General features: G+C 42.5%; 1 protein-coding gene across 1 annotated transcript in view; it reads right to left on the bottom strand.

Moving 5' to 3' along the window:
* ESPNL (espin like) overlaps positions 1 to 13,202 on the bottom strand; it is a 57,434-nt gene that overhangs the window by 23,268 nt on the left and 20,964 nt on the right. The gene's annotated exons all lie outside the window — the stretch shown is intronic.

Here is a 13,202-nt window from a genome sequence, read left to right as displayed (position 1 = left end):
TGGGAGAAGGCAATAACAAGGCTCTCATTCTCAAGGGGGAGGGGAGGGGAGGGGGCATGGCGTGGCTGGCTGTCACTATCATGAAGGGACCCTGCACTTCTGAATTTGCCACTACACCACTGATTCTGGGCAAGATAACTGGGAAAGCCCTTCCACTACTCTTTTGCTCTCTAGCTGCAGCTGCTAAAATATTAAACTTTAAAATAAGCTCAAACAGAATTTCTAGCCATTGTGGTAATGCAGTGGCAGTAGAGGCATTCTCCTGGACACCTCACCAAGAATGCCTCCTTCTAGACCCCCTTTGGCCCTTCCTCAGAGGGTGAGGTGGGGAAGAGAGGGAGAGCCATGCAGGAACGTAGCCAGGTAGGTGTGTGGTGGCAACAGCAGGGCTGGTGAGGAAAGCAAACAGGGATCACGATGGGGAGAGTATCAATTCACTGGTCCTTTTGCCCACCACCTGAGACAATTGTTTCAACTTGCCTTTTGAAAGCAATGGCCCTGTCATCACCATGCACACATATTTCTGTAAGTTACTCAAAGAAGAGGTTATTTCAGAAAATGTCTGTCCTATCCTTTTAGCCCCCAAGGTGGCTTAAAAACACAAGAATAAAAATAATGAAAGAAGAAGAACACAATGCATAGCTCAATTAATTAAAACAGCAGCAAAAAGGGGGCATAAAACAGCTGGGTCAGTTTACCACAATAGGAAGTTCAAACAACTTAAAGGCATGTCAGAATAAAACAGTCTTTGCTGCTCTCCTACGACTCATGAGAGAGGGGCAACCAAATCTATTTTGAGAGGGAGTTTCACAGTCTGGGTGCCTTTACCAACCTGTTTTTGTGTCCCCATCAAGCACCCTTCCAAATATGGCAAAACACAGAGCAAGGTCTCAGATGTTGAACACTGTTCTTGAGCAGGCTCAAGATTAGGTCTAGATCATTAGTTCATGTCCCTGCTTTTAAGTGCATGTTTGTGCAGTGAAGTGAGGCTATCCATTGTGGACTATAGATGGTAAGAGAGGAATTAGTACAGCAGCCCCTTGGAAACCATCCTAGATGTTCTAAATACAAATGTTTCTTGCACATTCCCATGACTGTATTGGGATTTTCTCTAGGCAATCAGAGCATCAAGAACTGGAGAAGATATCTCAGCAATTCAGCACACAGTACTCCTGTATATATCTGCATTATCATGAGAAAAAACACTGAGGGAGGAATATGGAATGTGCAGCTTTAAATGAGAGCACAATAGTACTTGAGTCACAAGAAGGAGAACAAACATTGGAAGAAATTGGAAAACATAGGGCTGAAGAGCTCAATTACATGGGGTGATGTAACAGCACACAGAATTAACCTTACAGTTAATGATATTTTAGTGAAAGTTATATAGCTGTTTTACAACCTGATCCTATACTCGTGCTAAGGTACACTCCTGCTTACATCTGTAAGCTAATCGGCATCCTGTTGTCCAATTTGTTATCCTGTCTTTCACTCTGGATGATCTTTTTACATACATACTGGATTTGTGCTTTATTGCTTGCCTATGCACTTTCTGCTAAATGTTTGTGGTCTAATCTCTGGTATGTAGAGGATCTGTTCCCATGATTAGGTGCAGAGAGAATATTTATGGGAATCTGTCTACAGCTGCTGTTAGGGGGTGACTTGTGTAGGTATATGCTAGGTGGTGTTGTATCTCTGTCCATTGAATGGGTGTGGTATTTGCCCTATATATCTTGGTATTAACATTAGTCTTATGCACTGTTACATTAGGGCTATCAACCAATTAAAAAAGTAGTTGATCAATTTTCTTCCTGTTAACAATCAACTGATCAGTTGGATTGAAATATATCACCAGAACCACCAATACCAAAGGTATTGAAAGATGTGAAAGATAATATGCAACTTAGTAAACCAAAGTCACCTTTCATTATTAAAAGATTATCTTTAACATTTTATTTTTCACTTACTACAATAATACATTAGAATGATTAACCTCAAAGTATAAATAAGTATGCCTTTAATTCTAAGCCCCACCAATGAATCCATTAAAGCATCCAGTATCTTAAGCCGAAACACATCTTTTGATACTGGAAGATTCCATCAGTAGACTGCATTTCAGGGGGGAAAAAAATCTCAGCACAACTGGAGTTCAAAACATTAAAATATTCTGAGTTTGTTGTGTAGTTTTTGAACTATCAGGCTAGATTTTAGACCCACTAGCAGACATGTTAACTCCAAAAAAAAAGTGCTGGCCCCAACTCCAGCACCACCACTAGGGGCTCGCATATACTCTACTGGGCAGAAATGATAGCACAAATTATGGAACTGTTCAAAGAGATACATACCAGTCATTCACCTTCTGTCCCATGTGGGGTCCATTTGGAACAGAAGAGAGAAGATGAACAAATACTGCTCAGATTAGATCCAGTCCTTGGGGAGATCAGAATTTCATAATAAGCCAGTGAATATTATTAACTACTTTCAAGAGGAGGAGAAACTGGAGAACTCACTTGGTCTAGAGGCAGCCAGAGACTGTATTGTGTGGTAAATGCCAGCAGGAGAAAGGGTGGAGGTCAGGGAGTCACAATTAGCATTGCATTAATATTTGAAGGCTGGGCATCAGGTGGCAAGACAGCACAGGGGGTCTAGAACCTTTAGCTGTAACAAGGAGACATGGCTGAGTGCCTTGGTTCCCTAAACTGCCTGTGGCTTTCTTCCTTTTCCATTCATTTTTGAAAATGTATGAGTTTTGTCCAGAAAGAGGACATAGAAAATACTGAGACCCTGAGGCTGCCTGAGTTGTTCCAATTTCCCTAGGCATTCTGAGTAAAGTGGGTTGCTGAATTCTCCCAGATTCATCTGCAATGAGTTGAGATCTATCGCATGTGATGGCTTAAACAAAAAGAAACACCACAGAGCGCTCTAATGTTGATCATAGCAGAAGCACTGGGGAGGGGGTATTTGATTTTCCTTTGCCATATGCCATTTTCCAGATCTAAGTTGCCCCCATGCACCCTGAAGCTGCTATTAACTGTGCAGTGTATGGGGAGGGGAGGAAATATATCATGTCTGCTTTTTTTTTAATGCTGCAGAGCTAACAGCAGGTTCAGAGTAGTTATTTCAGGAAAAACAATAAGGAGACAAAGGGCTAACCACTCTTTTGTGAGTGCCTTTGCTCAGATCAAATTGTAGCCCCCATGGTGGCTTTAAAATAAAAAAGAAAGATGTGAGATCTGACCATGGAATGCCCATGTCATGTGGGCATGGCCCTTACATGAATAACTTCTCTCATCAGATCAGCCTCCATACATTATATATGGATATAATGGATTGGCAGCGATAGATTACAACAGTGTAATTTAAGTATGGGGTTTGAATAAAATAATGAACTACAAGACTAATGAACTCAGAGCTATTAACAGGGTTTAGGGAGATAATTACTGCCCCGATCCTGCTAGCAATTTTCAATGAAATGATAGTTTCAAGTGTTATTCCAAAATAATATTTATCTCCTTTTTATTTTTATTAAACAACATTTATATACCGCTTGATTGTGAAAAACCTTTAAGCTGTTTACAAAATGCATTAAAATTATCAATAAAAACAGTTAAACGTTTCTTGAGCATGCAATCTATTTATTTGATGGTATTGCTAGCATGAGCCCATCTCTATCTCCTGGGATGCATAAATATAAAATATCATATTAATATTAAATTAAAAGACCCAGTGAGGCATAGTGGTTAGAATGTTGGACTATGACCTGGGAGACCAGGGTTCGAATCCCCACACAGCCATGAAGCTCACTGGGTGACCTTGGGCCATTCACTGCCCCTCAGCCTCAGAGGAAGGCAATGGTAAACCCCCTCTGAATACTGCTTACCATGAAAACCCTATTCACAGAGTCATGACTGACTTGAAGGCTGTCCATTTCAAATTTTTTCAAAAGAGCAGAAAAGAGATAACTTCTCTCCTCAACATTCTTCCCAATTATTCCAGCCACCTGACCAACGTGCTTCTAAAACGCATTCAGTGTTGAGCTTTGGTGGGTCTTTAGGAGCTGTGTGTTCATACTTAGAGGTTGATTACCTTACCAAGCACTGATCTTTATTCTAGATGTCCTGATCTGATAGTCAACTGGTAACCTTAAGAGGACACTTTTGGTTAATTTGCTGGCTCCAAACAGAAAGGAATCATTCTTAAGAATGTTGCAAAGAAGCTCCCATACTATACTCCTCTTGCAGCTGCCTCCCAAAGAAAAAATGCTGCTCCCCATGGCTATGAAGACATCATACAAATGCAAGAAGTAAACGGTCCATGATGGAACAAAGGCTGTGCTTGCAAACAGGAAATAGGATCAAAGTATGTATGTCAAAGGTGCTGAGAAGAACATGTAATTCTAACCAAGGATGTAAGTGAACAGAGCCTCTCAGCACAGACATCTATGTACAGGGGTGCTAATTACAGAAAAGGCAGAGAACAGAACACCTGTAAATATCTACCAAGAAAAAACAAATGGCCTCATCTCCCAGCCAGGCACCATCTTATGCACACTGTTGGTTGGGAAATATGGTCCATGACATCCTGGTGCAATATATACGTATGTAGGAAGGCTGTGACAAATGTTTGTGGGTTTTGTGTCAAATTTGCCCTGTTGATATACTTTGGGGTAGGATTTGTCATTAAATTGGTAGTAAAATTGTGAGCAGTAATTGCCTTACTTTCCTGAGTTCACCTTTTCCTCAAAATTTGTTCAAATAGCAGGGCATTTCTTCTGCTCCTCCAGTGGGAGAATCTCTACTCTCAACACATTGCACTCCTTGTTATGACAAGGAAAGAAGAGCAAGTGAAAATGAGTGACTAGCTAAATTGAGACCAGTCTCTGTCCAAGATTGGAAACAATGGACTGACAACTAGTCCACACATGGACTACATAACACACGTGGAATCTAGTCATGTCTATTAAGTTATTGTACACAACTGAAATACGGGTTTGAAGAGTCACATATCAAGTTGATACTGGAGCATTTTGACTTCCCTTGGCTTTGTGGTCCAAGAGAATAAAAACACTTCTTTCTCCATATTCCAGGAAGGTTGCTACACTGAGCATGTGATTCAAGCTTAAAGTCATCTCATGAAAAGTGATGTATGTGTGGATATATATCTCACCAACACACTGTGTTTGGATTATCATATCTTGGTTTATTAAGGCAAGCCTTTTTTCCTTACCTGCAGTCCCTCTTGCAATTAAACAAGGAAATCTCTGATGAATCATATTTTGTACTAACAGGGAAACCATGATAACCCTCTTTGGAACAAATGAGGATCTTAAACCACATTTTGAAGTTGGTTTTAGATCCTGGCTTGTGCCAGAGCTGGTAACAATAGTTTAATGGACAAATGGGGAACTATTATTAGGGCCACAGTGTCAGCACCTCAGACTCTCAAGGGAGTGGATTCACAGTCATTGCTTCAACACTTAGTAAGTTAGTAAAGACACTTTGATCTTGTTTGACAACTAGGCTAACCTTATTTTTTTTAATTTAAAAATCTGCTTATCATTATATTCCCACTAAACACAATACAGAAATATTTTCTAAACCATCAAGGGCATTTGTACAGTCCCACTCCCTTACTTAATATATAATACATAAATTTTGCTTTACAATATTCAGCTTGAGTCTATGAGATGTGAACAGGATATTAGAAGTGCAGGTTCAATGATACTCCAAGGCAAGATGCAGAAATTGAGCATCCCTGTCCTGAAAAATCAGAGCACTTGTGAGCATTAATCCAGACAACTATTATCTGTATCTCCAGTTTTCAGATATGATTTGGAGGGAATCTGCCTGGTCTGTTGTAATACTATCAGCTTGGGTGGAGCTGTAGAAGGCACTGAGGAAATGGCCTGGCTCACTAAAATGTTAAAGCAGAAGTGAGCTTTTTCCAATGCCCCATTCAGGGATGCTAGTCTTCTACAGGAATCCTTGTGCACCACTCTTGCTAGCTGATTTCTGGCTATACATCTTTTAGGTGAAAGAACTAACCTGTCCCTGATTTTCACATAGCACTGGTTTGTTAAGCATCAAAGCAGGACAGGCTATGTCATGTCAGATAAAGTCAATGGTGCTTCATGCAATACTGATGAAAGATGTAAGACGAGGAAACATGGCCCCTCTTGAAGAGTATTTGCCTGTTTCAGGTTAAGTGAACTGGTGTGGAAATCAACCACACTCATAAAAACATTATCCGTTCTTACAATACATTTTCCTTAGGTTGTTCCCAATTCTGGCATAGCATATGGTATAAAAACCATCTTCTTAGGCACCCATGCATGCAACTGAGAAATGGTTCTGTTATACACATGGGCCTGTTTACATGCCGGAAAAATCTGCATCTGGTGCTTTTTGCAGATCTTTTTAATTTGGACTGTTTACTTGACGTTTTTGCCAACGCGCGTGCATTCTCCTGCTTTTGCCTTTAATTCTGGATTTAATCGATGCAATAAAAATCCGAATTTGCCTTAAAAAACCGCACCTGCTTCAGTGCCAATTTAGCGTGTAATCGTTTTTCTTCGCTGTTTTTTTTAGATCCTCCCTTACTCTGCCCCTTGCACTGTCTATGGCCGTCATTTTGTTTCCTGCCGCTGACGAAGAAACTTCCAGTCACTCTTGCCTCCCTTTCTCCCGCTTCCCCCACAATATATTCCAGCACAGAGCACCAGGGGGCAACCTTTTTCCTTGCTGTTTGCAATCCCGTGTAAGGTTTTCCCTGTCAGGCTAACACATCTCCAGTTAATGTCCAGCAACTATTCTCTTGTTCAGTGCAAACTGTTTCCAGCGATCATGGCCATTATTCCCCCCCCACACACACACACAAGCATTCCTTGAAGGATTAGCCTTTCACAGCACCCCACCATGCTGATCCCCCATGTCTGCTTGGGGGTTCCTCAGTGAGTTTGGGGGGGCTTTTGCAGCGCTGCGGAAGACGCAGCATGCTGTCTTAGAAAAATTGCAGCAAGTAAAAGAAAGGGGGGGAAACAATCACGCAACAGCAACGAGGAAGGATTAGCCTTTCACAGCACCCCACTGTGCTGATCCCGCATGGCTGCTTGGGGGTCCCTCAGTGAGTTCAGGGGGGTACCTTTTGCAGCGCCGTGGAAGATGAAGCATGGTGTCCAGAGAAAATTGCAGCAAGTAAAAAAAGAGGGGGGGAATCACGCAACAGCAACCAGGAAGGATTAGCCTTTCACAGCACCCCACCGTGCTGATCCCCCGTGCCTGCTTCCAGTTTTCCGTGGCACTGCAAAAGTCACCCCCCTGAACTCGCTGATGGACCCCCAAGAAGCCACAGGGGATCAGCATGGTGGGGTGCTGTGAAAGGCTAATCCTTCCTGGTTGCTGTTGGGTTTCTCTCCCTCTTTTTTTACTTGCTGCAAAAGGCATCCCCCCCGAACTCGCTTAGGGACACCCAAGGAGCCATGGGGGGCAGCGGGGGTTGCAGAGAAAGCCTGTCCTGCAGGGACGGGTGGTGGCTTTAAGCAATTTCCCTACTTGGAAGGTCTCACCAGCCGTGAGAATGCACACCAGCAGCACGGCAGGCTAATGTGAAAGCCGAATCCTTCCTTGTTGCTGTTGACCTGCCTCAGCGCTGCTTGGGATGGGGAATGTTTGCGTCAATGGTTTGGTGTTCCTTGGTGCTGGAAAGGGATCCCTGAAGTCACAATGGGACACCCTAGCAGCCACAGAATGAGGGTGGAGGGAGAAAGCCTGCACCACAGGGACGGAGGTTTTGCCTGGAGGAAATGAAACTGACAGCAGGAAAAGAGGAGAATAGCACCCCCCCAGTGTCTCCAGACTTTACCTGCAGTAGACAGGGAAGCACCACCCCTTCCACGCCTCCACAGTTAACATTCTAATATTGGGGCACGGCAAGGAAAAAAAACCTGATAGCAATAAACGCGAGCGCATGTAAACGCTAAAAAGCAAAACAGCAAGTTTATTTGCAGCGAGGACGGACATATATGAACCGTCCAAATCAATCATGCTGGAAAAAGCAGCATTTTTAATGTGGATTGTGGGTCCCATGTAAACAAGCCCAGAATCTCTCCCTCAAACATTCTCTATGTATGTAAATGAAGTAGCTTCAAAATACAATGACAGCATGAACAAACCTGACTGAGTTTATTTACTTACTTAAAATATTTCTATCCCATCCTTCTCCCCTAAAATAGGACACTCAGGGCGGCTCACAATAAAATCACACACAATAAAAACACACAAAAAATTAAAATAGATAAAAATAGTTAAGAAATCTAGGGGAGTAATATTAAAAGGGGACTAAAGAGGTAACACTAAAAAAGGGGAGGGAAAATAAAATCAGTTATACCACTTTAAGAGGTATGGCTTCCCCCAAAGAATCCCAGGAGCTGTAGTTTGTTAAGGGTAACTGTAGCTCTGTCGTAGAAGCCATGACTCTTACAGCGGTATAACAGCATTTTAAATGTATGCTGTGAATGTGACCCAGCCAGCTCGTTCAGCTTTTGTTGTCCTCTGTTGTTTTAGACTGCAGAAGGGTGTGCGTGTGCATGTTCTAAATGCTCCTTCATAGTAAAAAGACCTTCCTCCATGACAAGGCAAAGGCTGCTGACTGTGTAACTTTGGGAGTCAGTTTATCAGTGACTGGTGTTGTTTAAGTGTCTCCTTGCCCTCTCAAGAATATCAGCCCATAAAATTTGAACAAGAGAAATCCAGAGCTCCTTGCATCTCCAGACCTACATGTGGGACACAGAATTGTTTTAATTAGTCATTGCCAAGAAGTGTTCTGAAGAGGTTTTTCCCCCCATTAATTTTTTAATGGGAAACTGAGTGATGGCTGGGGACTCTGGTTTCAGAAGGTCCCATTCCAAATCTCAGGCTGTGGCATGGATTTGCTATGCTTTGTTCAGTGAAACTTAAGAGCTTAATTAGGATTTTCAGAGCTAGCTTCTCAAGTTAGCCACAGTGCCATTCTGAAGCCCGATTGTGCTTTCCTCTTGCTACTGAAAAGCCTCAGCCATGGAAACAATTGTAGAAACCTAGATGCTCTGCTGAAGACACTCAATCAAGAGAGTAGCTTCTGAGCTTCTCCTTTAGACCCTTCTTATCTCACCATCAGTTGCCATCAGGGATGTTGCCAGAAGAGAATTCCAACAAAAACATAAATGGGAAAGGAAATTGACGATGTTTGATTATTTGTCCCTTGTCTACAATGGAAATCAATCCAGCAAATACAAGGAGTATTTGCTGCTGTTGTTGCTTTCAGTCTGCAAACAATACATAATTGATTATGTCCCCTATCCCCATCTGCACTGTTTCATTTGCATTGAAATGAATGCAATGCATAATGTAATGACAACATAACTTACATAAATCAAGTATGCTATGTAATTTGGCCACAGCAGACAGTGAGACAAATAATGTAATTTTTGATGGAAGACAAACTGCAGTGGAACGGAAACAGTTCTGCCTGTGACAAAAACAGGGCAGAATGGAAAATAACACCTTCTTACATCTCTAGCTGCCAGCTAATTGTTTTCTAGTATCCCTGTCCTAACACTGCCAGAGGAAGCCAGTAGGCTTTTCAACATGCTTGCCCACTTACTACCCTGTGCCAGGGACATAAATAGGTGAAAAATTTCCACTCTGCTTAACAGTAAGCCAAAAATAGCTGCAAAGGCAGGAGGGTCATAGATAGGATTCCTTCAGAGCTGCAGCAGGGAGCCATCCACTTATTCCAGCTTGGAGATTGTGGAAAAATGCTAGAGATTGTGGAAACGCTGTGACACATCTCTCTGATCTCTGTCTGACAATGCGGAATTTGGTGAGACAGGGTGATAAGTTCATGGGGATTAAATGGGTATGGGGCAAACAGATCTAAGGATTCAGAGGGGAAGGGCTCAGGTAATGAGCTAACAAGTGACTAACAAGTGGCACCTGCCACAAAAGGTTGCAGTGTGATGTGCTCCTGCTCAGTGTTCCAGCCAACCAGCCATGTATTCTTTCACAATACTCCATTCCATTTCCTCCTCCCCTCTGGTTTTCCATTTCCCAAGCCTCCCTTCCAAGTTGACAGCATTGCACAGTCAATGAGCATGCTCAGTTCTCAGTGGGCTGGTTTTGGTCCAGTGGGCTGGTTTTGATGTTTTCTCCTAAATATTTTTCTACTACTGCAAACCTTGGGGTTCTCCAAAGAAGACTGATATCTCAGTCTTATTTCTCAGTAGTCCCTTTTTGACTACATATCCAGCATAACTCAGGATTTGAGTTCACTATTAGCATATATGATTGTGTATATGACTGAGGTGTCGTTTTGCTACTGCACAATGAATCTAATCAATCTAGATGGCTAGAGTGCAAGTGGCAAAAGACGTGTTGTGAGGCTGATTGGGCACGAATAAAACATAACTGTGCGTACTGAGTGGTGGTGAGGGCAGCAAAGAAAGCCCTCTTCTCTGACTTCATCGCATCCTCAGGTAGCCATCCAGTGGAGCTTTTTTGTATTGTCAGGGGTCTGTTAACATCAGCTTCAGGAAATGGAGTTTTAGACCCATCAGAAACCCATTGTGAATTGTTTGTAAAGAACTTTGAGGGTAAAGTTGCTCGCCGCTGTAGCAACCTTGATGCCCCATCCTCATCTACTATAGTTCTCAGTGAAGTGTCCAGTGCAAAGTCTGCGGCAACTTCTTGGGATCAGTTTCAGTTGATGCAGTCTGATGATATGAAAAAGGTGTTTGCGACAATGTGGCCAGCAATGTGTCCTCTTGACCTTTGCCCCTCTTGGCTTATTAAAGCTTGCTGAGGGGGTATGACCGAGTGGATCCAGGGTGTGATCAAACTGTCTTTGTGAGAGGGACTGGTCCCAGCCACCCTGAAAGAGGTGGTGATCCAATCATTCCTGAAAAAACCCACCCTGGATCAATTGGTTTGTGACAACTACCACCCAGTCACAAATACTCCTTTTTTAGGGAAGATGATTGAGAGGGTTTGAGATGATTGCTGTGGTGCAGCAATTGCAAGTACTCTTAGATGAAACCGATTATCTTTGACCCATTCCAATCTGGGTTCAGGTCTGGTTAAGGGGCTGAATCATCCTTGGTCGCCCTGAAGGATGACCTTTATTGGGAAAAGGATGGGAAAGTGCAGCCCCGTTAGTCTTACTTGATCTCTCAGTGGCTTTTGATACCATTGACCATGGTATCCTTCTGGGCCAACTTGGTGAGATGGGTATCAGCAGGACTGTTTACAGTGGTTCCAATCCTATCTCCAGGGTCATTTTCAGAGAATAGCATTGGGTGACTGTATTACGGCTCCCTGGCAGTTGTGCTGTGGGGTGACACAGGACACCATCTTGTCCCCAATGCTGTTTAACATCTATATGAAGCCCTTGGGAGTGGTCATTAGGAGACCTGGAGCAAGGTGTCAGCAGTACGCTGATGATACCCAGCTCTATTTCTCTGTACCATCTGAATCAGGAGAGGCCATGCAAGCCCTGGACCAGTGCCTGGACTTGGTGATGGCTGGATGACAGCCAATAAACTGACTCTGAATCCTAGCAAGACAGAGGAGCTGTGGTTTGGTGGTTCCTGAGTTCAGATAATTGGTCAGTTGCCTGCTTTGAATGGGGTCGTACTCCCTGTGAAAGAGCAGATTTGTAGAGCAGAAAGAACATCTGGGGGTGCTCCTGGATCCATCTTTGTCACTAGAGGCCCAGGTGACCTCAGTGGCTAGAAGTGTCTTTTATTAGCTTCAGCTGGTAAGACATTTCTGGACTGGGATAGCCTGACCACTGTTGTCCACACATTGGTAACCTCCAGGTGGATTACTATAATGCGCTCTATGTGGGGCTGCCTTTGAGGTTGGTCCGGAAGCTGCAGCTGGTGCAAAATGCGGCAGCACAGCTGCTCACTGGGGCAGGGTATTGCCAACATGTCACTCTGCTGATGAAAGAATTGCACTGGCTGCCCATTAGCTACCGGGCCAAGTGCAAGGTTCTGGTTTTTGTGTACAAAGCCCTATACAACTTGGGACCAGGATACCTGAAAGATTGTCATACCCCTTATATACCCAGTTGATCACTGAGCTCTGCAGGTGATGGCCTCCTGCAGATATCATCTTATCAGAAGGTCTGTTCCACACAACATAGGAAGTGGACCTTTCATGTAGTGGCACCTACCCTTTGGAATTCCTTCCCTTACTAGACAGGCACCATCTCTATTATCTTTTCTGCACCTACTGAAGACCCTCCTCTTTCAACAAGCCTTTTAAGCAGAGAACTTATCCCAGTCTGCATCTGTGTTGGAATTGCTTTTTAAGATGTTTTTAAAACTTTTTTTAAAAAGATGCTTTTAACAATGTTTTGTTTTAAGATGTTTTTAAAGATGTTTTGTTTTAATATATTTTAAAGTCTATTTTTAAGATGTTTTAGAGTGTTTTTAATGTTTTGTTTCTTACTCTGGGCTCCTTCTGGAAGGAAGAGCAGGATATAAATAAATAAATAAAATAATGTTCTGCAATGAGCAACTGATTCTGACAATAATTATTATATGGGGTGTATGTATTTTTGCAGCTCCTATGTGTGTGTAGTCTGTCCAACAACACCATGAGGTAGGTTAGCTGAGAGTTGATTGATTCAAGGTGCACATGCTTAAAGTATTAACGTGTGTGTGTGTTGGCAAGTTTTTGGTGGTTTTCCCCCCGGTAATTTTCTATAAAATATCAGGACTGTGGAAAGTTGCAGTTAAAGCAATTGAGGGGGGTCTGCCTTTGTGCTTGCTTTTTTTCCACCTCACTATCTAGTTTATGAATATGACATGATCTATTTGGACCTCGCTTTTCTTCCTGGGTCTTCCTTCCCTCCTTTTATCTTTGCAACGATCGAGAGGTAGGTTAGGCTGAGAGTTGGTTCAGTCAAGCTGCCTAAGTTTTTAATTAGCTGTTCATGTCTTTTTAATGTTATTTTAATGTTTAAATGTTATTTAATAATTATATGACTATGGTTTTTGAGCAACTTATAACTGTTGTAAAATTCCTTGTGAGGGCAGGAATTCTGAAAGGCAGATTTAAAATCTGTTAAGTAAATATATCTTAAATCAAGACTGTGGATTCAAAATAACTGTTCAGATTGGTAATATATGTACATAAGCAGCAGTTCTTGTCAACAGATTG

Source organism: Rhineura floridana, chromosome 7, assembly GCF_030035675.1.
Source record: "Rhineura floridana isolate rRhiFlo1 chromosome 7, rRhiFlo1.hap2, whole genome shotgun sequence".
Classification (NCBI taxonomy): Eukaryota; Metazoa; Chordata; class Lepidosauria; order Squamata; family Rhineuridae; genus Rhineura; species Rhineura floridana.
The sequence above is the reverse complement of the archived record's forward strand: the minus strand, read 5'-3'. Positions and strand labels throughout refer to the sequence as shown.